At 37.0% G+C, this 27448-nt stretch overlaps 1 protein-coding gene across 1 annotated transcript in view; it reads left to right on the forward strand.

Annotated features, from left to right (window-relative positions):
• NRG3 (neuregulin 3) overlaps positions 1-27448 on the forward strand; it is a 406497-nt gene that overhangs the window by 124769 nt on the left and 254280 nt on the right. The window lies entirely within an intron of this gene.

Below are 27448 nucleotides of genomic sequence, written 5' to 3' on the forward strand. Positions count from 1 at the left end.
GTTTCAAGGCAACATGCCTAAATGGAAATTCTTGAAGCCATAGTGGGTCACTTAAATAAGAGAGCAGGTGTTTAGTTCAGTTTTTGTGATTTCAGGCTGCAGTATATCCCATTAAGTTGACGAGAACTTCGGGTATTAGCTTTTCAGAAGGCTGAATGACTCTCTACATTGATGTCTTCCTGCAATACTCTTGGTTTCATTGGTGTTTAACATTATAGCCTACATAGGGAAATATAAAGAAATCAAAATTGCAGGGAACACCTGTTGAAACAGTAGGTATGATAGCCGTTCCAACTAACAGAGTGGCTTTTGATTTCTCTTCTTCAATTGTGGGGGAAGTTGCTCTTCTGGCTCTTCAAATTGCAGTGGATATGGAAGTGAGGATTTTTCCAGTGATTATAACTTATTTTACAGGCTCACAGTGTTTCAAATCTATTATAAGCTGTTGAGTATAAAGGGGTTATGATTGCTGTTGTCAGCAGTAAAAGCTAAAGGAATTATCAGTAGTTTCTGTAGGGGCTGCTTTGTCTTCTGGGTCAAATGCAGAAAAAACGACACAGAATCAGAGAGAGTTGATAAGGTTATCAAGCTTGGAGGCATTTGGGACCTAAGCTTGAAATACTGGTTACAGCTGAGACACTGAAGAAGGAAGAACATTAATTCCTAGTGGAAATATGAATCTAACAGCTTCCTTTACAGCAGGGGTTCATGAAAAAGTGTATGCAGCACGTAGCTACCTGCCGCTTTGGGAGAATGGGCAGCACCCTCGTTCTGTAAATTTGAGGAGAAAATCTAATAAAGCCTTCAAAGTTTGACAGTTTGTCTGAATAGACAAATAGAACATTCATGTTTGGGAATAACTGAACTTTGTCCATATGCTCATTTCTTTATACGTGTTTAAGAAAACCCAGGTTCTTAACTATTACATGTAATCCAGTGATGACTTGGTGATAAGGAGAGAAAAGGCCAATGGAACATTGGCCTTTCTTATTAATTCTTGGATAATTAATAGATAAAAATTATCATTCATTATCACAATTTATACTGTGATATGGAACTAAAGTTGCAGGTAATAAAAGCTGTCAAGTCATCCAATTTGTCTGTGAAACACAAATTTGAATGCTGTGGAAATTTTTCCATGGTATCAATATGAATATTGAGTCCAGCAATTTAGTTCCAGCTCAAAATCGTACGCTATCTGTCCTAGGTAAATTTTCTTTCCTTTTTAAAGAAGGAAAGCAGCAAAGGAAAAAGAGTGAACTAACAGTATTTAAAATAGGAAGATTCCAAACTAAGGAATAAAAACGTAAATGAAATTCTGCAGATAAATTAGTATGGTAAGGAAAACTAGGACTTCTGGTAGCAAAACACCTGCACTTGGATAACTAAGTCTAATTAAATGCAGTCTTTTTCTGTAATTCGGTTGCGAAAAGCTGAATACATGATTCCCAGTAAAAATCACAAAAGAACCAGGTTCTTAATGTTCAGGAAGCTTTTAGAGAGGAACACAGTGGCAGGTGATAGAGCATAGATGCATAGAGCATGCATCTAGCTGTAGGTTTCTTTAATTTGGCTTTTAAATACTTGTGTACCTTTAGGCTTCACAAAGGAGGTGAAAAATGAGGGTCATGTTCTGGCTTCTGTGAATCTATTCACCCAATCACTGTTCCTTTTTTCTTTATGTAATAAGAGTTTAAGTAGGAAGAGAAAACTAGAAAAAATAAAATACAACTTCTGATGTTTTCTTGTAGTATATAGTGCTTTTATATGGTTCTTCTATATGTTGCTATTACTGTATACACATGTAAAATTACTGTAATTTTTTTCAGTTATTTGCAGTGCAAATTCATGGTCTTTGGTCTTTTTTTTTTTTTTTTTTTCTGCTTTGGGTTCATTTTAATTAGCAGAGATGTGAAATTATGGGGAATCCATGCTAAAAGTGAGAAAGGTCATTGCCTAATGTTAATTTGCAGAGCTCTTGTTTCAATCCCAGCTTAACTGAAAAATAAGTGTTCTGTTTTCTTCCTCCCACACATAGTTATCAAATAATTCTGTCTTAACTCATGCAGAGATAACAATGGTATGAAGTAGCTGGAATAGGGTTGGTGCCATTGTCAATAAGGTGCAGCATGTGCTAAAGATTAAAATTGTGCTGTAAGCACAGTTTTTTCATTGCCTGTAATGTTACTCAGCACTGTTTTCTGTGAAGTCGGGCAATTTCTCCAAACTTTTTGTAAGGTGGAAGCAGGCATCCATTGCTCGGGTAGTATTTATTTAGATTTTTTCATTGTTTTTAATTCCCATCCTCCCTTCTTGTGTACATGTAGATGTTTTGTTTTGGTTTTGTTTGTGTCTTTTTAACTGCAGTAACAACTGGTACAATCTGGCCACAGATATTTTCAGAGAGATGAAATGTCATAGGAATTAATGTAATGTGATATTTTAGATTTTTATTCATATCTCTACTCTTTTTGTCACTCACTAAATGACTTCTTCAGAGTTGATTGTTACAATGACAGCAATAATTTATGCTGCTCTTTCAATCTTTGTTCATTGCTGTCTAGTCATATTAATAGCTGTCAACTAATTTACCAAGGAAATTCACCATTAAATAACTCTAAGACATTGAGTTGAATAGTATGGGCTAAAGTGGCTTTGTTTGCTGACAAGTCATAAACAGACACTTACGGGGAAAGAAACCGTGTGCCGTTGCCAAGATATAGGATTTTTAAAGGAAAGTACTGGTTAGGCAAAAGATTAGACGTCAGAGTTTTTTTGTTTTTAAATAAAAAAAAAAAAAATAAAGTATCTTTCTTACAAGTTATGTTCTAAAGCGCAGAAGCTTTACATGTAAATATGTCAATTATTAGACCTCTTTCCCTGCCTCAGAAGATACCAGAAAAGGTAGATGTCAGTTGGTCTTAGTTTAGTCAGCAGCCTACCTTCCTGGTCTTCATTTTGTTCCTTGCCCTTGGTCATCTATGGAGATAATAGATACGGGTGTGTGTTTGATTGCTTTTTGCTTTTTTGTTGTTGTTGGTTTTGTCTTGTTTGTTTTGGTTTTGTCTGTTTGTTTTTAAATAATTGGGTTTAAACATGGGCATTATTGCTTCCTATTGCAGAATGGTTCTGCTAAAATGAAAGCAAGCACCTTTAACTGCAGTATTTCAGCAAGATAGTAAAAGCAGTAAGTGTTGTAGTAGTCACTTAAGAGAATCACATCATTTGCTTAACAAAATCCTCAAAATTTTCCAGTGCTTTTTGTGAATTAATCTGTCTGTTTTTGATAAAGTCCCCCTTCACAGGCTTCTGTCAGATTGCTTGGTGTTGTTTGATAAGGTAAGTGCAGATATATCCCTGTGCTGTACTTCCAGTGTATCTCTGTCCTCATCAGCATTGACCTTTCTCTGGAAGAGGTGTATCTCTCAGACAACACCACTCCTGCTGTGTTTTGTGGTTTTTAACAGATGTGTTGTGGATTACGTTGGCAGCACTAGGCTCATTTCATTTGTCACCTGCAGTATGCTGCACTTCGTTCTAGATCACCAAAGGCAAAATGTGATTGTGTTGAAATTGCTGCACTACCACCTCTCTTTTGCATAGGTTTGCCTTTTCTGCTTTTTCAGCATCACCATTTCAGAGCTTTTGTCATCAGGGTCACAGCTATGAATCCCAGCAGCAATCCCAGTAAGAGTAAATACAAAAATATGTAGAGGAGTAAAGATGATCCCCTTGTTGTCCATCCTTAAAATAACAGGAGCCATAGGTAAATCACTTCAAAGAATAGGGAGAGCTGCACAAAAATAGTGTAAACAGAGCATACAGCATGCTTATCGCATAATTAATTGGTAACCTATGTAGCTGATGCATCTAAAAGTTTTATTTTAAAAAACAAATAGCGACAGCAAAAACAGACAACAAAAAAAGTAGATTCCCTGTCCCCCACGAGAAGAAGAGAAGGGGGAAAAATAGATTAAGTTTGGAAAATCATCTTGGCTATGCTTGCTGTGGCTTAAGTTATTTAAATTGTGTTTATAACCATTAATTTTCACTTTGATTTAATTTAATTAAAAACAGATGTGGAATTGAGATTTTTCTGATCTTCAGGTAAGAGAGGGCATCATGCTCGATATGGCAACAGTGATTTGTTCTGGAAAGATAGGGAGCACTGGGACATTTGAGATATGTTGTACCTGTGCTGGTAAACAGGAGAGAGGAGTCAGAATTCTTCCTCTACCTGTAAAATTTTGAGGATGGTTTGTTACCCTGCAACTGAAGAAAATACTTTCATGTGGGATGTTTCTTTTTTGTGCTGCAGCCTTTACAGGAGGGAAGCATCATTCTACTTAGTTCAGGGGTGTCTCAATTAGTTGTATATCGCACATTGCACCTATGCACTTGGGTATCTTGAACCTTATTTTGTGATCAAAAAGCATAGTAGAAGTAACTTTTAGTAAAAGACTGAATAAATGCTAAAGCTGCACATCATAGCCTTGATTGTCTAAAGAATCCAAGTCCTTTCAATTTTGAGCCCCCTTCTCACTTTTGCACTAATATTGGTAACAAAAAAGATGAAAATAACTGCTGGTGCTCATCAGTCCATCAGCTCCAAATGTGAATGTTCCCTTCCAGAGGAAGCTCTATGATCTTCAGCATCTCCAGCTGTCATTCTGCATGCGCCTTTGAAGTACGGCTCCTGAACTCTTCAGTTCAGGGGTAAGCCGTGGCTGCAGTACATGCGTAGGTTGTGGTACACATGTGCCACCTGCCCATTTTCACAGTACAGCTATTTAAAGCAAGTCTGTCTTCTTGCCTGCTTAATCATATCTTGCAGAGACTCTATGCTGCAATTATTTATTTAACTATTGACATCTCTAGAATTGGATACTCTGCTAATATTTTCATTGCTATTTGCACTGTGTTAATATTCCATCTCCATAAACCTGTCTGATGGCAAATAGAGCAGTGTAGCTTAGTGGTCTCCACCTACCTGTGATCCACATGAAGAGCAATACCTTTGGTTTAATAGTGTTTTTTTTTTTTTGTTTGTTTGTTTGTTTTTGGTTTGGTTTTTGATTTGGTTGCTTTGTTTTTGTTTTCATTCTCCCTTTAATCAAAATGTCAGCATATTCAGAAGGGAAGTGGAATGATAATTAAAAGCTGAAATGAATATCTAATTTAATTTAAGTCAAAAAGACAGAAATGAAAATGATTTCTCTTCTGAAGTTCTCATCATAAACCTGAGAAGAGTTGTGTAGTTTCTGAACTCTGGTAAAGCTTTTGGCTTTTTTTATGTGGAGGTTCAGGGAATTAGAGTTGAAACTGTTTTAAAGAATAGATTTTTCAACACTTGGGACCATCATAGTGTCTATACAATATAAATATACAGTTTTTTTTGGGGGGGGAGGGGGGGGGAGAAGGGGGGCAGATTTTATTGCTTTAGTAAAACTTTGGTTAACTCAAATATCAACAGGAGTAACTGTCCCCAAGCATATCAGTGTTAGGAGTCATTCAGGTAGTCTGAGCTTGCTACAAACTGGAAATGACTGGTTTTCCTTGCTTTCCCTGATGCACACTTTCTTCATCCAACATCCATTAATTAGAAGTACCATCTTGTTGCTGGATGATACAGGACATAAGTGTGAGTTTCAGTGCCTTTTAACTCCACCCTAAAAATGCCTCTCCAGATAGCGATGGGCACTTATAACATTCCATGATGACAAGCTTGACTATTAAAAATCCCAGGGAGTGAAGTTCACATCTAGATCCTTATTTTTGTGTTACTTGCATGAGTGTTACCTTTTGCTTATGTTGCTGGTTATGCTACCTTGTGATCTCTCTAATTAAAATCTGTCATAGTCTGCAAGATCTGAATGCCAGTTTGCTTCCCTGCTGCAGGCAGAAGCCACCTCTCTACTTTAGCTGTGGAATTAATTTGGCTTACACAGGGTGATTTTGGGGGTGACATGTTTAGTTGCACTGAGGCAAAAGCCCTGCAAGTAGTTAAAATGGAGATAAAAATACCTTTTTTTTTTTTTTTTTCCCCCCCCCCTAAGTTTCTTTTGTCTCAATGCACACATCTCTAAATTTAGAGGCTTCTGCTTTTGCTAAGACAATCCCTTTTGAGAAAAGATTAATTAAAAACTTTGAAGTCTGTGGTGCTAGGTCTAGGTTACATGCATGTCATAGCCCTCAGCACCGTCCCCCAGGGCTGAGCCATGGCTGGGGGTGACTGCAAGGCAGCTGCAACCCAAAGGCAGTGCCATGGGCTGCATCAGAAGCATGGGCCTCTGTGAGCTGCTGTGAGAAACTGGGCTGGGTTTCAGCCTGGAGCCCCTCGATTGTGCCTATTTTCTTAAGAGTGCCAGGGACTGTTGGTTACTTGTTTTCCTCCAGCTCATAGTAGACTTCCTTTCAGGAAAACTTCTACTTTGTTGCACTGCTAAGTTATTTAATAATTAATCAGACAAAACCCAAAGAGAATCAGTGGTCTAAAATATCAATCATCATGTAAAAATCTCACAGCATGGGCTATCTAGAAGTACAAGTCTACCGTTGCAGTGTTGGGCCCTAAAATCTCTGTAAATGAAAAACAGCAATTGCAGAGTAAAACCTTAATTCCTGTAGGTACAGTACTGCTGCACATGTGCGACTAAGCTTCAGTTAAATTCCATAGGTACTTGCCAAATATAGTAGTTAAAATTCCTATTTGCTTTAATTTCCTATTTAATTTCCTCGTTATAATTTCCTATTACTATAATCAGGTTATTACTTACAGTCATTTCTTAAGAGAGGATTTGATTCCTAAGGTGAACAGCATATTCTAGAACAGGAGTCAGTTCTGAATGAATGGATTATAACATATTACAGAAGTGCATTAGTGGATTACCCTACCAACATGAAGTTTGGAGAGGCTACTGAAGGCAGAATTTTTGACTTTTTTATATACTGCAATTTATATAAAATGTTCTGAAATGTTCAGGTGGCTTAAGGTGTATAAGTATTTCATTAATGTCCAAGTATATCAGAAGTGTACCAAACTGAAGCTACTCTGTTGCTATGAAGGTAATTGGAAGCCTAGAAAGTATCATTGTACACATAGACGGGAAAATCTAGTTGTAAAATATTGAGCTTTGCAAAGATGTCTAAGGAAACTATCAATACGCAGACTAAAAGAATTGAAAAATTAACTTTTTAAAATTATTTTTGAGAAATAATTTACTAGGAGGGGAAGATAACCTGTTTTACCAGGGGGAAGGGGTGTGTGTGTGGGGAAACAACTGCCTGAAAGGTTCCAAGAAGGGTAGAAGTGGGAGCGAGGGAAGGGGGAAACACCACTAACAAAACTACTTCAGAGGCCAGATGCAGTTCTATGGTGTATAAAGTTTTTTGTTGTTGTTGTTGTTGTTTGTTTGTTTGTTTGTTTTTTAAGTTTTCTTTAGAAGATAAAGTAATGCTGTTTTAAAAAGCCTTCCAGCAATGAAACTGCCCATTGTTTTAACATATTTCAAAAGGCTGTCAATGGCTTACCTTTGTTTTTGCAGCTCCATAGAAAATACATGTGATTGTTGCCTACAAAGGAGAAGTGATTCTAGGCAGAGTGCCTGGCACTGCATACTCTATTTTTAACATACTGGTTGTTCCTAGCAGTAGAAAATATATTGTATCTTTTTTTTTTTTTCTTCTCAATTTGTGCTTCTAATAGACTAGTATCTTCCTTAAGTTTGGCAGCTCATGATTTCGAATAATGAAGTATTTTAACTTTGCAGCATCATGGTAAAGATTAGGGATGTAGGGATGCTTGTTTGTGCTTTGCTGACCCGAGGCTTCACTTAGATCTCATTTAACCAAAATAAGCAAAAAAAGTCTTTTTTTTTTTTTTTTTTTTTTTAAGAACTGAAATGACTGTAAGCCTTCATAATTAACATGGAAATATGCTGTTAATACTTTGTTTTCCCTTGTTCCTTAATTTGAATTATCATCCATAGCTTTGCTGTTTTATTAAATCAGTGCATTTCTTTGCTTAGAAAAATGATTGCATTAGCTTTTATTAAAAATATCTGCATTCTTACTGTGAAGAATATGATAACTGCTGGGCTTTCTGTTCACACACAATCAGCTTCTGCTAAGATTTGCTTACAACCTATCAAAGAACCATTTGATTCTTTGCAACTTATTTTTTCAGATGATTAGGCTGTGCATAGATGTGATCTAAGTGCTAGTACAATCATAGCTCACTGCTTCTTTTTCATTTTTTAAATATTGAAGTTATGATCTTATCATCCAAGATTGCTGATAGATTCTTTTTCTAAACACAAAGTGATCAGTGACAGCACTTTGCAAAATTATAAGTAAATATTGAATAACTTTGAGTTATATAATTTCAATATGTATGTGATGTTGCCTAAAATCTCACAAAAATAACAAGTATGTACGTTATCAAAATCCAAGTGAATCTTCAATGAAGATATGTAATTAACTTGGGGAATATTTGTTTCTGTGCTTTTGACTTCACACTTCTTGATTTTTCTTGTATATAATGACCATAAACACAAATAAATTCTGCAGAACACGTGAACATTTTGTATGCAGGAATTTACAGAAGGTCTAGCTCTTAAAGCTTTAACTACTACAGTTTTCCCTATATACTAGCTTCTCAACTGCCCTGTTGTTTGTTTTCTTTTGTATATGATGGAATTGATCACTTCCTATATACATACCACAGGGTGTGCAGTTTGAAAGCTCTTGAACTCAGCTGGACTACAATGAAACTGTTCTTTAAACAAATGCATGCAAGGAAAATGTAAAGGAATTATGTTGTACTAAAGGCTACACTAGTAGTAGTATACTTTCTATTTGTATTCAGTTTGCTGGCATGTTTATTCAAGCTTTAAGAGAAATTCTTTAGTTTAATTGCATATTTTGTTGCTATGTAGTTTGAGCAGTTAAATTGGTGTTTACAGGAAAAAAAAAAAGGAAGGGAAGGACCAAAACACTTATTGATTTGCATAGATCGGTATTTGAAATACTAACTGGATACTAACTAATATTTGCTGGACCAAAAACTTTTCACATGAGTCTTTGACTTCTACTATTAATGGTAACATTTTTTCATTAAAGCATTTGCTACGTGTGTCACTTATTACAAGGAGAAAATACTGTCTGCAAAGTCCCAGATGAATAAGCTGCTGTAGATAACTAATGGATAAGAAGAAAAATACGTATATTTTGTGGCATGTTAGCAAAAATGCTAAGCTTTTGGGAAAGTCACAAAAGTCCTGGAGGCATGCTGTTAAGATAAACATTAGATTGAGCACTGCAAAAGATTTTCTGTGTTTTCTGACCAAGATACGTAGTAAAAGTTAGAAATGGGCAGTTACAGAGAGGGAGAAAAATGTCTGTTCATCTGTACTTTCTAGTCCAAGGTTAGAACAGTTTGAGCAACTAGGAAAGCTCTGAGATATTTTGATACCACGGGAGAGAGCCCCAGAATTTTGGAGCGTGGGAGCCTGCCTCAGAGCTGTGGTTGTAACCAGGCAATAATGTGGTGCCTTGTACTGATCGCAGTCTACAATCCCATGGAAGCCTCCAAGGCTAACCGTGGCAGATCTTTCTGCATTGTACAGGAGGGAATCAATATGTGATCACTTTCTAGATATTTTATGAAAGAAATATGAAACTGGAGCTTTTATAGCCTCCATCAAAGAACAGTATGTCAGGAAGTCTCCTTCCTTGGAAGCCAGAGAAGAATAATCAAATTTTTGTGAGCAATTCTTGCATGTCACCCAATAGTCTAGTGACATGTTTGCTGTGAGTTATCTGTCATTGAACCACTTATTTACAAACTTCATAAGCCTGAATTTAAGTTGCACTGAAGCCTTTCAGAGCATCAGAAAATCTTTGGGGTTAGGATTGACAGCTTGGTGAACAGCAAGAGTACACAATACAGAAGAATTACGTACAAGAATTAGTGAATTCTTATTTAGGGGCTGTTGTTCCTAATGGAGACCAGTGCTTACTAGAATTATTTTCTTACGTTTAATGGTCACTAATACAGAACATTTCTACGTGTGCAGAATTATGCACACCTCACCCTGTACAGTATGTATACGTGTGAGAGAAAAGTTAGTATGGAAAATTAAGGGGCTTTTCAATAGTTACTTGTTACACAGTATGCATACTTATTTTCTCTGAAACATCCAGCTTTGAGAAGTTGCAAGGGTCAAGAGAAATGATCAGTGAAGCGCTTTGACGCAGCAGTGGCTAAGATTTTACCTCTTCCTACATGCTCTGTGGTAATTGCAGGGATCAGAATAAGTGCCAGGTGTAAGGCAAGCTGTTGAAACCCTGTGCTTTATTACAGCACCTTTGTGTTCAGTAACCTGTGTGCAACCTGTGTCCTTTTTGCTTATAGCTTTATATCCTCATTGCTTATATGTATAAATGCCTTCTTTAAGTAGCAGTGCTAACTTGACTGTCAGCTACTATTCCTGTGGTGTAGATGTTGTGGATGAATAGGGAACTTTACTTGCCAGAGCTCTTAAATGTGTTACCTTTTAAGAGCACTATTTATTTATTTTTTTATTCTGGAAGATGAGTAGTCTTGTTTGGTGGAGTGCATCACCACAGGTTTTTTTTTCCTCAGTGTAGTAATAATAATAATAGGCTTAAGATATCAGTCATGTAAAAAGGAAGATTGTATCTTGCTGTGTGTGTGTGTTTGTTTTTTTTTTTTTTGGATTGTGTAAGTCTTTATCTTCTTTTAAAGATAATGAACTACAGGAGACATAAATAGGTAGCATGCGGGGTTTTTTCCAAATACAGTACTCAAATCTGCAGTCAATGGTAGATACAGGTACAGCTATGGTTTATGAAGGTTTAAAGATAGAAAAGCATCACAGGAGACTTAAGGATGTTTTTCATCATGAAAGCAGGAAGGCTTTTATACTTTTAATAGTTACATTAGTGACAGACCACCATATTGACATGTGATCATCTTTATAGTGGTCTGGATGGGTTTTGCTGGAGGCAAGGAGTTTGTTAAGCAGATATTGAGTGTTATGTTAATTTGTTTTATTTATTTCTCAGGGTGATGTTAAATTAATACAACAGCATACTGTTTGACATGTTCTTTAATTGTAAGATTATTCTCTTCCTTCCCTCTTTTCGTGCTAAGTTTTAGTGCCTGATTTTAAGCCATTTCAAGTCACAATTAATATATTTGTATTAATACGTGTATTTCCGGTGTAAATGTTGTCTGCCTTATTATAGGGATGAAATGCAAAGAAATAAAAGGAAAAATAAAGTATCCAGACAGAGCAGAAGACTTTTACAGAAACAGCCTTCAAGACCATTGGGAACAAAAGAGTTGCCCTTTCCTTTTTGCTCAGCATTCATCAAGGATGCGTTGTAATGGTAAATAAATTGAAAACAGTGACAATTCTGTGGTGGGACCCTCAAAAATAATGAGACTAGAATGCATGATTGTTGTACTTTTAGAATTCAATGGATTTTTTAATTGCTTATTTATTGTTTTATTTTAATGCTAGGTACTCACAGGCATAGCTAGGAGTTTAGACTTGCAGGGATGAACTGAAGGCCTACGTGTTTATTTGGTTCATGTTGTTGGGAACTTGGTGGAAGACAAGCAGAAGACAGGTTGTTTAGTGTCATGATCTCTGAAGCCTCAAACTGGTATTTTAGCTGCCATCACGGATTTCAGAGCAGTAGCTGCAGTGACAGCAAGGGCAGCTGTCTCTGCTCCCAATTTCTTGTTAAGGAAGAAATTCTCAGTGTGTGTGCGCAGGGGGCAGGGGAGTACTTGATTTATTTATTTATTTTTTAGTGGTTGCTTTGCTGCACTGTGGAAATTACTCCTATGCTGGAGCTACAACTTCAGTAGAGAGGGGTAGAAAAATAATAAAATGTAAGACACTCACTCGGCAATACGGAAGTCTGTGTCAAATATTTAAAATGAAAGATTAGCTACTGGAAGCTAGGAGTATCATTTTCTTTTTAAATACAGGCTCTGTTCATTTTTCTTTAAAGTTATTCATTGATGTTTTGTAGAGTGCTTTGCACTTACTATATAATACCTTTCACTGAAGGTTCAATATGTGTAAATGGAGAAAGGGAGACCCATTTCAGGAAACTCAATTAGTATCCACACACCAAACACTGCTCAGCAAGTCACTGGCATCATGTAGGGTACCTGCCATTGCACAGCTCCAAGAGCATTTGTAGGAAATGCATGATAATAAATATTCCCTGAAATATTTCCAATTATACTACTGAGTAATACGTTGTTATTGCTCTAAATAGTCTGTATGTGGTTTTTATAAGATGTTTTCCTAGTGAATGTGAATTTACCTGATTTTCAAATGTTCAGAGGAGATATGCCTATGCATTATGAGACTGGCAGAAATAAATCCAAATAATTGCATTAGAAGAAATAAGGGAGTAACAACTTAAACATAGAGGAAAATTGCAGGTTTAATATTTTCTGAACATATCAAGAACAAGCACAGTGTGGTGCAGCTGAGAATGAGATGGTATCCAGTCTGTTCATTTTGGAATGGAAAAAAGACAGACCCCAAATTTTATGTGCACAATTTCAGCCTACACTTCTGTCAGAAACTCATTAAGAGAGTAAAATTCCTGATCCTTCTCACCAGGCTGGTGTGGCAAGAGAGCAAAATGATGAAGAAATAATAGCTTCAGTCAGAAGCATTCATGAATACCTGTCTCCAGGGATGGGCTCTCCGGCAGCCCTAACCACAGGTAAGCAGAGCCAGCAGGTGAATCTCACCATGCCAGTAACCTCAGGTTTGTTGGTGCCTTGTGTGTGGCACATGGCCTGAATCTGCTCAGTGAGCTGCATGCGGTGTGGGCTGGTGTTTGGGAATACCTAGATGCATCCCACTGCATGGCATGGTGTTAAAAGCTTGGCTTAGAGAGAGCAGCTCAGTGTGTCTTGTCCCGCCTGAGGGACACCCACATCTAAGGGCAGCGTCAGTTTCCTGCAGAAGAGAGAAGGACAAAGTGGTGTCCTGCTTTGAATTCCTATGCCAGTGTTGGCTTGGACGGGCAAAAGAAAAGGCTGCTTTTTGGCCCCACTGTGATTTCAAAGACTTTGGACTTCTTTGTTCTGGGATAAATTATTTCTGGGAAAACATAGTAAAGCTCAAAGAATGCCTGCAGGTTTTCCTTAATAAATAAATAAATAAATAAATAAATAAATAAATAAATAAATTAAATTCAGATTGAAGGTTTCATAAGCTGACCGTTCTTCACAAATAGCTCTCTTTGACTATCTCTAGACCTTTATTTTCCTATTTTTTTTCTTCCACACAAATTTGTTTGTTCATTCCATAAATTTTACAAAAGTAGTATTATGTGATAATACCACATAGGATAAAATGAAAAAATAATATTTACATGCTGTCTAACACCTGAAAAAATCATTTAAAGAATATTTGAAAATACATACATTTGAATTGATTTCACATATGAATTCAGAGGATTAGTTTTCTGATGGATTTTTCTAATTGATAAAAAATAATAAAGACCTTTATTAAAAGGAATGAATTGGAAAATAATTGCAACTCAGTGCAAACTTGTAAAATATGCTTATAGCTATGCTCTAAATGAAATTAAAGGTTTTGATTATGCAAATTTTGTATTAAAGCAAAATATACTGTCTTTTCCTATTCTAATGGTTATTTAATATTCACTTATTTAAATAGAAAAGACTGAAATACCAATCAAGAGATCAACTGGTCTTATGTAGGCATCATTAAGTCTGTTTCAGTAGCCTGTCTTTAACTAATGTCTGTCTGTACTCTAAGCCTTCTAATTCCTGAAAATCCTTTTATATTTATGAAAAATCATGCATCTTAGTGATTAAAGTAGCCCTTTAAAGACTTTATTCCAAAATCACCTAAATACTACAAAGACTGCTCCTATAGGAAAACATGAAGCAAACTTCAGTTTTCATTTGAAGTTTTAGGAGGAATGCAAAGGAGAAACAATTCAAAAGTAGTGTGTTTGTTTGTTTGTTTGTTTGTTTTAAATCTTTACCCCATTACTCTTATGAAAGAAAACCCGTGAAAGATGGAAACTCCAAGTTTAATTGCCATTTTTGTTTTCAAAACCTGCTGAACAAGATAGAACCCATTCTTGGTTTATTGATGATAGTTTTGATATAGCAGTGAATCGTATGTAATTTGCTATACATAGTTGCTTAATTTCCAAATTATATTGATACTGAAATTGATATTAATGAAATGCTTGAAGGAAATTTTTTTTTATTTTTTTAAATTGTTTTCCAACTACTAAAATACTTCTTGAAACTTTTTAGAATTTCACATACAACACATATTTCTTGTTTTAAAGAGAGAATTTAAATCTAAAATATTAGAGCAGTGATGCATGGCAGAATATCCGAATATATAGAGTGCTGTGTTTAACACTGTAGATTTGTGATTCATACCACTACAGAGCCATTAGTCTAAGCAGAATACTCTGCAGCTCTTTGGACTTAATTTTGAAGAAATAATTATGAATATGACAGTAATTTATAAGATGGAAGGAAATGTAATTAGTATTTAGTGAAGAGCAGTCATGTTCTTCTATTTTGCCATCTTTCATACAAAAATTAGTCTCCCTTCTGCTCCCCCATTACCTCCCCTCCCCCCCAATGCAATATATTGTAGCATCTTTTTTAAATGGAATTCTGAAAGACTTTTTTTTTCCTGTTTTGTGTGCCATTGCGATGTGCACTGATAAAAGAACAGTATGGAGAGAAAAAAAAAAAAGAGACTTAAAAAAGAAAACTCAGGACAAAGTTACTTCCCTGAATGGTTTCAAGAAGATGATGAGATGGGCAGATGGTTCAGAGTTATGAGTTCTTGTTCTTAGAAACAAGAACTACCACCACCTCGAGGACAGGAATGGAAGACTGCATTCGTAAAGTTTAATATAAGGATGTTTGTTAAGAGTTATGTCAGTTGGGCCTGATTTAAGAGGAGGCCTCTACACCCCTTGCCTATGGCAGAACATCATGGGTCCAGTGTTCCAGCAAACTCCCAAAATATCATTGTGGTTATAAGAACAGATGAAACAGAAAGCTCTTCAATACTATCGAAATAAGCTACATTTCACTCCAGCATATACAATTTTGGTGCATCCTTCTCCGAAAGTTCTTAACCTCCACAGCTGCCCTTTTTAGAAGAAAAATTATAATTATTTTTTAATACAAAAATTGCACAGTACCATGAAATTATACTATGTTGTGTTTTTTTTAAAATAAATTCAAGATCAACTCTAGCTTGTGAAGTTTCCAACTACAAGGGTGAAAGATGTTGTAGCCTCAGAAATGTTTATAGCTAGATTATGTCTACCTAAGCTTTTCACTGTAACATCTTCACTGCAGCTTTCTTCGTGACCATCAGTACACGTTAGTTTGTCTACAGAACAAATTCTGTGAAAGTCCACTTACCAGTCTGTTTTGGATGTTTGGCTTCCTGCTACGAGGGATGAATTCACTAGAGTACTTAGCATTTTATAATGGTTCAGAAAGCCAGGACTATGTTCACACACAATGGTTCGTTTGGAAAAGATGCACATGCATCATTTGTGTATACTCGTTCTATCCCAGTGGAAAGGTGTGCGATGCTTCTTCCCCACAAATGTCAAAACCAGACATGTGGGCCGGCAGTAAAGCTAGAACTATGCAGAAGACTTCTGGCCCTCCCATAACTCATAGTGCCAGCACATGTTTTAGTCTGTTCAATATTTCCTTTGTCTTTTTTTGTTTACTGAATTGTTTGCTGCAGTCTTTTGTTAATATCTGAAATGAAAACACCTATTCACTGGACCTGAAAAGATGGCTTAGTCAAATGTGAATTAGAGACCAAGAGATGAAGGACAGTTATGCAAGTTATTTATTTGATTAAATAATCAGAAGCCAAAGTCAGTTGTCTGACATAATTGTCTTGATCAGAAAGATTTTGTCCTTTAGAAAAGATTTGCACATAACTTATTATTTTGCTCATTCACAAAAGGACTTTGTCATACGTGACTGTGTAAGAATTGCCGAGAGGACTGTGGTGGATGGATTAATGGGAAGTTTTTCTGCATTTCCATAGTGAAGTAAAATGTTTGAATGTTATTTAATAAGGAGGTTCTCTTTTGTGTGATTAATTTAGTTCCTGTGTGCATCCTTTTCTTTAGTTTAATTGTGTATTTAAACATGAGCTTTTTGGTTTTCTTTGTTTGTAATGGTCAGCATCGTGGCTTTTGCTGTGTGGTCTTGCTCTCTCTTTGATTAAATGTCGTAGTTAGAAATGAAAGAATTCTTACAACTGTAGCTGTTTAGTAACACTTCTTGAAGAAAACAATTGCTTTGCTGTACAACAGGATTATGGCTGCCATGTTGTTGCATCACCCCAAAGCTGCTATAGTGTTCCCAGCCACTGGAGTTGGTGGAAACTCAGGGGTCGTGGCACGATCCTTGTAGAGACCTGGCTGGTACCCATTACTGTGGACTTGGGGGAGTGTGGAGGGCTGCAAATGCCCAGTGCTTCTGCAAAGTTAGGCACTGATTTATTGGTGTCCCTGAGGTTTTTCCATTTAACTGGTTTACATTAAGGGTTTCTTATACAGACAAGCCACTGTGTCATTTTCAGCTGTAAATCAACAGGCTGTGCATGTAAAGTTCTGTATCCAGACACGTTTGAGCAGGTTGTCTAGCACAGTTTCTTTGCATTTCAGAACTAAGTATTTCTGTGTATCAACATTGTAATCAAGTAATACTATTTAGCCAGTGAGATTGTTTCTTGTGTACATCCTTTGGTATGCTGCATGCTATTGAGTAAGGTGCTCCATGGTGCTTGTGTTTGTGTGTTTTAACAGAATATGACTCCTGTTCTTGGCGTGTCACTTTTCCAAAATGTAACTGAACAGCCTTGGTAGCATCATGGGATAGATTTATTTTGTTACAATTCATGTAATGTACTATTGTATTTTGTTCTGTCAGAATAATGGTTCTTTTATCTGTGAACAATAATTATTTATCTGCAAATCGTGTTGCTACATTTTTCCAGTTTTTAGCTTAGGTATGCAGGAGGAGGTAAGTAAAAATTGAGCATATGACACTGGAAGAGAAGAGATATGAAAATGTTTTTTTTGTTTGTTTGTTTTGTTTTACTACTCAGGGATGAAAGAAGCAGGAGACTTTTAAAGCTGATTTTGCTTTAAATGATGCTGAAGAACTATTCCGAATTTATTAACACAACAGAATTGAACTAACTGGTTCAAAAGTAATTGGCCTTTAGAAATGTAAGCAAGGTGACACTGTCATGAGATAATAATGATATAATTTGAAACATCTGAGATTTTTGACAACCGTGACCTTCTTTGGGTCTGTCAGGCTGTGCCACTAAGGCATTGTTGAATGATTTTTTTTTTTTATTTTATTTTTTCCTGGCAAGCCAGAAGCTTCTACTCATAGCAATGAGAGCTGGTAAGAGATTTTTTCTCTTCCATTTCACTTGATTCATCCTGAAAGTGAACAAAAAGAAAAAAAGTGCCTCTCCCAGGTGTTCAGATTCTTTTGCTTTGACCATTCCAGCATCTTAAATCTTTTAGTGTTCTTTACTTTTCCTGCCCTTGTGGTAAAGGTACCTTGTCCAAAAAGAATTGAGGGAACACTAGCACCAGTTTGGTTAAAATATTCAGTGAAGTTTACTAAAATATTCCATTGCTTCATTAAGTCATACTCAACAAAAATGGAGAAAAGATTGTGCAGAGGCTTGAGATATCCTAATAACAGCTTTTTTGGTTGCCTGCCCTCAAAAGGGGCATTTTGTAAGATGGAACTGCTACATGTGCCGGCAGGCATGCACAGCAAGAGAACAAGATATGGTTTTCAGAAATATATGCAGGAAGGTTATGGTGGAATATACAGGAAAAAATGATCTTACTGTGAAGGTAACTAAGCCCATGGAGCAGGTTATCAGGGAGGCTGCACTTTCTGTGGTTCAGCTCAGCATTGTCCTTGATTTTAGCATGAGGTTGGGGCTCCTGAGGTTCTTTTCAACCTCAGTGATTCAAAGTCTTAAATTCAGAAGCGCGACTGCCTGCTTTCTTAGTGACATCAGGTACAGCTTTTGCCTAGAAAGCTATCAATTTCTTTTTAGAAATGAAGCAAACTGGCAATGAAACTTGGAGTACCTTGGCAGAGTAAAATGTCAGATTCTGTTCTCGTTTGTAGGTAATGAAGACAAGCTAAGGCAAGAGAATTAATTAACCATTTGTTTGTCCCCCCTACCATTATATTGTGCTTATTACCTAATGAACACCTTCAAGTGACCTTTCTCATGCATCTCCTGCAAATGGGTAACGTTTAAATTGTGCTGGTGCAGTGCTGGGAAATCATCTTGGTAGTTGGACAGGCAGTGGCTTGGTAATTCGTGATGGTTCTCTGCAGGGTTTGCAAAGTCAGAGGCAGGCTCTGATTTTCTGAAGACCTATTTGCAGCAGAAGTATTGCACAGCTCTTAGACCTGTGTTACTGAGCAAATACCTACTATGTTTTGCACTAGCTGATGACTGTGGGTTTTTCTTTCTGCCTCATCAGCTGTTTGGCTATGTTCCCAAACAAACTGAGTTGAGTAGCGGTGTCTGTGTGCATAGATCACTGAGGCTGGCCATCAGTAACAGAAGATAAGAAATAGTCTGCTAGATAGTCCTCAGCAGGAAAGGGTATTGCCTGCAGTTTTATCTCCTTTACTGTTTGAAAGCATTGAGGGAAAGCAAAGGGCCGTAATAGCTGTACAGCAAATGAGCAATTGTTGAGTGGATGGCTTTGATCAAAGGAGATGCAAAGGGCCTGTGAAGAAGGGGGCTCTAAAACACCTGGACAAATACTTTGCAAATAAGTAGATGCTTACAGTGATGTAATAAATTTGGTCATGCACACTGCAATAGTCAAACTCAGGATAAACTGACCTAAAAATGAATATGCTGCTTTGGTTTTGCAGGTGTGGAAGACTGGGAAATAAATTACTATTTTCTTTTTTTAATAGGTTTGGGATTTCTTTAATCAGCCTTCTACTGTCTTTTCTCCATAAACAACCAGTTAAATATTACCAAAATTATGTCCAGTCATCAACAATTTCTTGTGTGAATAATGCATTCTATATTCTGTTTTGTTCTTTGTTGTTTTTTTTTTTTTTTTTACATAACAAGAATTGCAAAAGTTAAGAAAAGAGGTACAGCTTCTTATAGAGCTATAGATACATATATAGAAAGAGATATTATAGAGATATATTTATATATATATTATTTATACGGAGAGAGAGAAATGAGAGATTTAAAGGATGTTTTTTTTAACACCAAGTTATAGGTAGGTCAGTTTTTCCTTAATGATAGTGGCTACATTTCTAGATGATTTATACATAACTTCAGTTGAATTGCAAGTAGAGCTTCAAAAAAATGAATCCTAAAGCCATGCAATTGATGGGACCTGCCTGAAACCTAGTGAGGCTATGCAATTAATGCAACGTGCCTCTACTTTACAGTTTAACACTGTATTGAATGGTAGGAAACAAATTGGCTATCTGTTTGTGGGCTTGCTTACTTAGTTCTTATTCATACCAAGAAGCGTCAGATGCGTGTTCAGAGTTAAGTCAGTGGAAGTACTTGTGTGCATATATCTATGTTCTCGAGAGTTACAGGAGTTACAGGGTTATTGCAGCACCTGCTCTGTGCCCTTAATGGGCATCCATGGCTACAGGTCATGTCTCGAACTTCCATGGGACTTTTCACTTGTCCAAACCTCTGTCTGATTGCTTTACTTGATTGGTCACAAGCCTGTAATTTATTTGGCAAAGATTTTTTTTTTTTTTCAGACAATATATGTTAGCTGCTGCTATTCCAGGTGTTTCTATGAACGTATACGTGCAGAACATGACAATGCATCATTAATGAATATAACTCTCTCCAGAATGAAAAAATTTTGAAAAGGTTTGGGATGTAGACATGTGTAGGTATTTCTAATTTTTATTTGAAAGCCCAAGTTCCCTCTCTGTATTATTTTAGCAGTGTAATGATAAAAATCATGAGGTGTATGTGATATCAATCAAATTCACACTATGAGAACAGTAAAGTACTGATACACACATTCTAACGGGAAGGTAAGGCCTTAATTTTTTTCAAATATTGTGCATTTACAAAATGCCCAAATGGCAAAAAGCAGTGTCCTGAAAAAGCAGCAGCCCCAAGAGGTTAAGGCTGGTCTAAGATGGGAAAAAAACTTTAGTGCTTTGTCTTTGGCTTTCTGAAAGGCAACTGTGTTTGTTTTAAGACTTTCTGCTTTCAGTATGTTAAGATGAATGTAAGCTGATCAATGTCTTTCATTTAGCATCATAAACAGCTGATACTGAGAGAAATCCATATGGGCTGTCGTGTTGGAAACCAGTGCTGTGGGTAAACTGAAAGAGCACAGAGAAGATTGGAAGACAGGAGGTTGTCCTTGTGTCTAGTTCGTTATAGTTATAGATTTGTTTTAAACAAGTAGATTCATGAAAATAATCTGTTACTGGTTGAGTGCCTAAAATACCAGTGTCTTCATCTTCATCATACAATAGGTACTTCCCTGGAGTTTGTGGCATGATGTGTGTGGGCTGCAAGCTGGGGAAGAGTGGGCCAGCTGCTTGTGTGACTTTGGCACTTCTGTGGAAGAAGAAGAGTGTAGAGCTCTACGTTGTAGAGATCAGCCTTGAAATTATTTAGCCTATCCCATTCAGTACTTAACAGGAGGGACCCTTGTCTTAATTGCAACAATAAAATAAATTCAAAGGGGCTTTCTTTTTTTGTTCCATTAAATTTGGCATCTAAATGGGTTGACTACTGAAGTCAAACCAAATGACTTTGGGTTTACAGCAGACTAAATGGGAGCTGGGAGGGCAGGGTGACCTAAGAAATGTTTACTGCAGAGGCAGTAAAAAGAGGCTAAGGGTTTTAATCTTAAATTCTAAATGTTTTGACTTCAGATTTCCTTTTTGAATCCATACTGTTATGCTTTGTTTAGCAAAGTGCGCTGTGGTGTGGCACGATCAGAGTGCTGATGTGAATTTGGAAATGCCTCTGAGTGCACAGAGGGCTGGTGGAGTGCTGGCTATGGCATGGTCAGCGCTGTTCTGTACCGAGGGCTGCGGCGGGGCACGTGCAGAGAGATGCGACGCTGCTGCAGCCTGTCATGTTCCGGCAGCTGGGAGAGCCATGCTGACAGCTCGTGGGTCACTGTTGCTGAAGGAAAAGCTGCCTCATCTCGTGCAGCTGGCCAGCTAAGCCATGAGCATTTGGTATGAATGGATTTTGGATCACAAATATGGATCTGCAAGTCTGGCTGGCTGAATCTTAATCTCGTCTCTAAAACGGGATGCAGTCTAAATAATAAGTGCAAAAAAAGGCTTGGGAGGCTTTCAGCTCAATGTACTAGCTTTCTGGGGAAAGCGGCCCTCATAATCTGCATCTCTGCATCAGAGGAGCTACTCTGAGTTCACTGTCTGGGAGTAAATAGTGTGGAAATCTGCTTTGTAGCAGCCACGTATGCAGCTGCTGGAGTGGGGTCATTATGAAGTGCTTGCTTAACAATTAAGCATACAGCTGAGTGATTCTTGACCAAGTTTTTGATCCTAAAAAAAATATTTTAAAACTCAATTGTGTGTAGTGAGTGAGAGAGAGAGTGACTCCTAAATCCACCTACCTAATACCTGACCAAGGCCAGGGTTTTCAGAAGAAATGTAATAGCTTCTTTCTGACAAAGCAAATTCTGTTTTGAATTCAGTGAAAGTGAACTTTAGTCAACATGGAGTGCTTTCCAAAAGCTACTCTTTCAGTATTGACTGACATGGAAGTCTTAACATTATGTTTACTGTACATGATAAATTGCAAAGAGTGTTATCTCAGTTGGCATCTAGCACTCATAGAATACATTGGTTTTGTATTATATTTTGATGTGTTGCTTTCATGGGAAGAGTGATGATATATCTGGCTTACTCAAATACAAAATCCAAATACAAAAATTGTTCTAAAATCTAAGTCCATAGGTAAAATTGATTTTTTTTTTAATCTTTTTAATTAGTAAAGTAAAAGAATGACAATATTTGCTTTATCAGAGAAGTTGGGTAGATAGAAACCAAGAAAGTAGAAAACAATTTTATTTTTTTTAAAGGTTCAGAAATTCATGGAAATACCATCAGTTGTTTTGATGCATCCCATTTTGTTAGGTTACTATGCTAAACTGAGTATGAACTGAATACCTCTTGCCTGCAGACATGCAGTTCTATTGCTGACGAATGCTACTGTCTCACATTTCATTACATCTTGGTTGATATCAGTTTAATGCTCCCATTTCATGAAAAGTGATTTAATTGCTGGAACAGGGCATTCTTAAAATACTATGCGTAACTTTTTTTTTGAATATAAGAAGTCATAGTTGTTTTCTTGTTGAAGAATGTGAGGCTGAAAGATCTCCATTATGTAACAGTTTCATAAAATAAGGGCAAGCCCTCCCATTTACTTGCCATTCAAACCCTGGTTCGACTGAAACATATTAAGTGCAAATCATACAAATGGCTTTGGCCCTCAAAAATCATGCTGACTCTGACAGCTAGAGGCAACAGACTATATTATATACTGCATTTCTTTATATGCTCCAAACACTGCTGCTTCAAGAAAACTATAAATATTATTTAAAGTATCTATATGCTAGCCTGATAGGTACTGAAGAAGCAGAAAACAGTGTCACAATTAAACTTCTTACTATCTCACTCAAAATAAAAAGTAGTTATGCTAAAGCTCAGTAGATACTCTTGTCAAATTATGGACAAAATATTGTGTATCACAAACTGCAGTCCTAGTTACAGTGGGAAGGTTACCCATGCTGTTGTTGTGTAGATGTACACTAACTGTGTTTAAGCCAGACTGGTTCTAGTTCAGAGTCCTGTTGGTACCAAGGTAATAACTGCTCTGACAACTCCATTCAAGTGGGAGAGGTTAGCATGGATTTAAAAATTAAAGCCACTCCCTGTTCTGATGCTTAATATCTTGGAAAGGCAACTTTGAGAAACGGCAGCTAACTGGAAAGCTACCCTAAGCTTTTTAAAATTATATATATATTTTTGTTCTACGTAATTAGTGGTGTTTTCTCTCTCTATTTCTAACCAAATGTGAAGAAGGGAGTATCACACTACAGCCTACTAGCAATGTGCTGGGTTGGGCATCACCGGAGGATATAGCTGCAGCTCTCGCAGCTCGTTGCTTCACAGCCTTGAACAAGCCACAGACCTTACACAGCTCCTTCTCTTTTTAATATCTTCTAGATTAAAACTCTTAAGGAGGAGGGAAAGGAGGTTGTATGCTAAAATGCTTCTTGATTGTCATTAGGACTTGTAGGTACAGAATGTAAACAACTGGCATCTGAAAAATGCTGATTGAAATCAGCCTTTGCTATCTTCTTGCCACAGATGAGAGCAGTAATGAATGCAACTAGTTTGCATATGTAGCTTGCTCTTAACCACAGCAGTTTATCACATGCTGCAGTAACCTGAGAACATTTTCACACTTAGTTGTCCAGAGCTTCATGCTTCTGAGACTACGCATTGCCAGCAGGACGTGTAATTGGTGTAGGACTCATTACAGTCATCACGGCATACACGTGCAGAGCCAGAGTTATCATCTGTAGGCTGGATTCAGCCCCTGGAACCATTTAATCTGTTCCACAGTCATCCCGTGACTCTTCAAACCAGTGAACGTTCTACACTGGAAACTGCTGCAGATCCCTCAGTTAGCTCCTGAATATGTAAATCTGCTGTCCACAAAGTGAGGAAGAGATGCCAATACCAAGGAGCAAGAATGGTAGTAAGTACAATCTGAATACAAATGGCAATACATCATTTAATTACATTATTTGTCTTATCTGAATATTGGTCAAGTTAATGCCAGAACACTAGATCAGAGCTAGGTGACTTCAGAAATAGTGACGTAGATTTCTCATCATCCTCTTTCCACATAACCAATGGTAACACATTGCAAATGCAGTTCTGTTCAACGAATGCAGGGACGTTTTAGGGCTGAGGTTTCTGTACTGAAGGTATGTCAAGGAAAGTGAGGACATGGCCTGATATAAGTAACACTTTCAGGAGTTCTGCCTTTGGACAGGATAAATTGCAGTTCATCCTCAACTGCCATAGAATAATTCAGTAAAACAATTTAAGGGGTACTTATACTTGCAGCTACTTAGTAAATCAAACTGCACAAGAGCAAACTGATTAGATGAATCACTGACTGTGCAGATGCACTGGAATAGACTGAATAGACTGTCATGTAATTTTATTTTTAAAATAAGAGCATTTAAATGTGCAAACCAAAGTTCCTAAATCATAACCTCGGTGTCAGATGTGCAAGGCATCAGCTTTCCATGTGAATGCTTTTCAGGCAGGGGGTTGCTTTCAAAATATATTTCCCTAACTTGAGTGGACACTTGGGATGCTCTTGATTTGGATTTCTGAGGCTTGCATCCTCTGAAATTTGGGCAAGCAGAGGACACAGTGACACATCTGCCTGCTGGGATCAAAGTGCTGGGTAGCTCTGTGCAGTGCTGTACAGCCTGGTATATTGTAAGGGCCTGTCCTAAAGCGGTGGACACCTACATCCAGGTTTGTGGAGGAATTCAGTCTGAGAGTTAGTTTTAAGCACGCACAATGAACAGTGCTATTCATGCAGGTAGCCTGAGCGTTGGCATGGTACCTTACTGAGGGTTGGTCTGCAAGAGTTCCCAGACCAGGTTAATTCAGTTAGTGGCTTATTGTAGATTACTGAAATTTCTAGATGTCTTGAGTTAAGCGCATCATAATTAATCAGCAACTTAAATTAAGACCAGAGTGGACAGCAATCTTTGAAGTCTCAACAGCAGGGGCATTCTTTGTTGGAGATTTTTTTCCATGTGATACATACATAATGTGATGTCTGTAATACAGAACCATAGGGTGGTTTGGGTTCAAAGCCCACCTGGCTCCATCCCCTCTGCCATGGGCATGGACAAAGCCCCATCCAGCCTGGCCTTGAACACCTGAAGGGAGGGGACATCCATAGATACTCTGGGCAGCATCAGCAACTTCTCTGAGCAACACATTTACATTATGTGTATAAATATAAAAATGTGTTTGCATGTGTATGTGTGTATATATATGTCTATAATATATATATATGATGTAAAGAAAGAGAACGTGAATACAAAGTTAAACAGGGCTTCTACTTTGGAGAAGGTAGCTGGCTGGCTGAGAGGAGGAGCAAGGAAATGTTCCTTTCTTGGTTTAGTGTAAAGAAGATTAAAGTCTGAGATTTTTTTTATTAGTATTTTTTTACCCAATTCTTTTATTAACATAAAAATCTGTAGCCTATCCTCTGATTAAATTCTTATTTTTTGTCTTGAGGTAGGTGGGAAGTTTTATGGGTAGATGGGGATTTGCTGGGGTTTTATTTGTTTTAACTGAATTACAAAGCGCTTTTTCTTTAAGAGGTTGGCATTTTGCAACACTATAAACAGTGACCTCAGTACGTGCTATACCTTCTCAGCACATCTAGAATGAACACAGAATAGGTCTCATCAATTCAGGGGCATAAAAGGCAGCACAATAAGAGGTCAGAAAAAGCAGGAGAATATTTCAGTTAGCAGCTGGTAACCAAAAAGGCAGGCTGATGTGCAGCAGGATGCTGGGCTGCATCCTTGAACCTCATGGGTCATTATGCAAATGTGTCTGGTGTTTCTGGACATTTGTGGGTGTGTTGTAGTTTTTTTATAAGTAAATATTTGGCAGAGTACCTGTAATAATTACCGGTGACCTGTACTCAGAATGCATTTTTTTGTTGTATCCAATAAACAAGTATTTACAGCTTCATCAACAGCTTTTATTCTATACAGGTGAAAATGTATAAACAACAATCCACAAATGCAAACCAGATAGGTGTAAGATATTATGCTTTTCAATATGTGGTAATTTAGATGTTCTGCCTGGAAAAATAACTTTATTGAAAGCAATCAGAGGAACAAAGCAAAATAATGTTTACACAAGCAACATTATGTGCTCTTTAAAAAGCATAAACAACAATGATTGCTAAAAAGTATTCTCCAAAATAAATGCATTATTTGTTTTAAGATTTACAGTTCACCACTATTCTACTGAGCTCACTTTGGAACATACTTCTCAGAAAGGAAGTTTCTTGGAAAATATTGATTTGTTACTTTTTAAAATAATTATTATTTTTTCTACAGAAGGGAAGAAGGAATAACAATGTACAACTTGTAGTAAAAATAAAAAAATACAACTCACCACCCACAAATATATCCAAAAAATGTATTATGTAATTTTACATGCTCTAGTCTAAGTCTGTCTATACTCTTAAACTATAATTTCAAAGTAATTTCCTTTCTCTGTTCATTAGTTATCATTATGTCAGCTGTTTTATTTTTCAGATGCTTCCAAACTGAATGGCTGGAAAACCTTATTATGTTGCCCAAATATGTTGATAAAGTTTTCTCAAATGTGAGGGACAGGTGGACACACATTCTGTCTATGTCTGTCAAAACAGGTAGTTGGTATGGTGGTATGGGTCTTCCGATTTTTGTTACCCTTGTGTTTTTTTTTTTTTGTTTTTTTAATTTTTGTTTTAAACACAGTTTTTAATTACACTAAAATTAAAAATGATACAAAGAGGAGAGATTTCTTTCACAAATCTTCAGATTTGTGCTCCAATTTGAAGGAATGTTTGAAGTACACAAGTTTTGAAATATTGTCATAAGCTGAACTGCTTCCTGATTTGGTCCCAATTTATTCATCTATCTAATTCTGTGAAGAGATGGGAGAGTCCTACATTGTGTATGTTATCCTACCACTACTGGAGGAGGAGGAAAGGGAATAGCGAAAGGAGAGTTGCTGGAGTTGTAAGCCATGTGGGGGTGGACAGAGGGTGGTGCTTCAGTTCTTCATTACAAATCATTAAAAATTAAGCTTCACTCTGAGCGTGAGAGATACAGAGTGATGAGTCCTTTCTGACTTCTAAAACAGGACAGCAAAGACTTGCACACAAAAGCAAATCTTTGCAAGACTGAAGTTTAGATTAAAAAAAAAAAAAAAAAGCCATGAACATGGCTGCAGCTCCTAGAAGGCTGAATTTCAGCCAAAATTCTGTAAATGTATGAGCTTTCAGCTGCTTGCCTGGTTGTTTGCTATCCTCGGAAATCTCACATCTGCTTGATAATGCTGTGATGAAATGCAAGCTTAGAAAAATCTGCAGAACTTGTAACATTGCATTGCTGCATGTGAAGGGACACTGTAGGTTCTGAGCTGAGAAGTGCAGCTCTAAGCATCATTTCTCAGAAC

The sequence above is a fragment of the Aythya marila genome (genome assembly GCF_965140915.1).
Source record: "Aythya marila genome assembly, chromosome: 7".
NCBI classification, from domain to species: Eukaryota; Metazoa; Chordata; class Aves; order Anseriformes; family Anatidae; genus Aythya; species Aythya marila.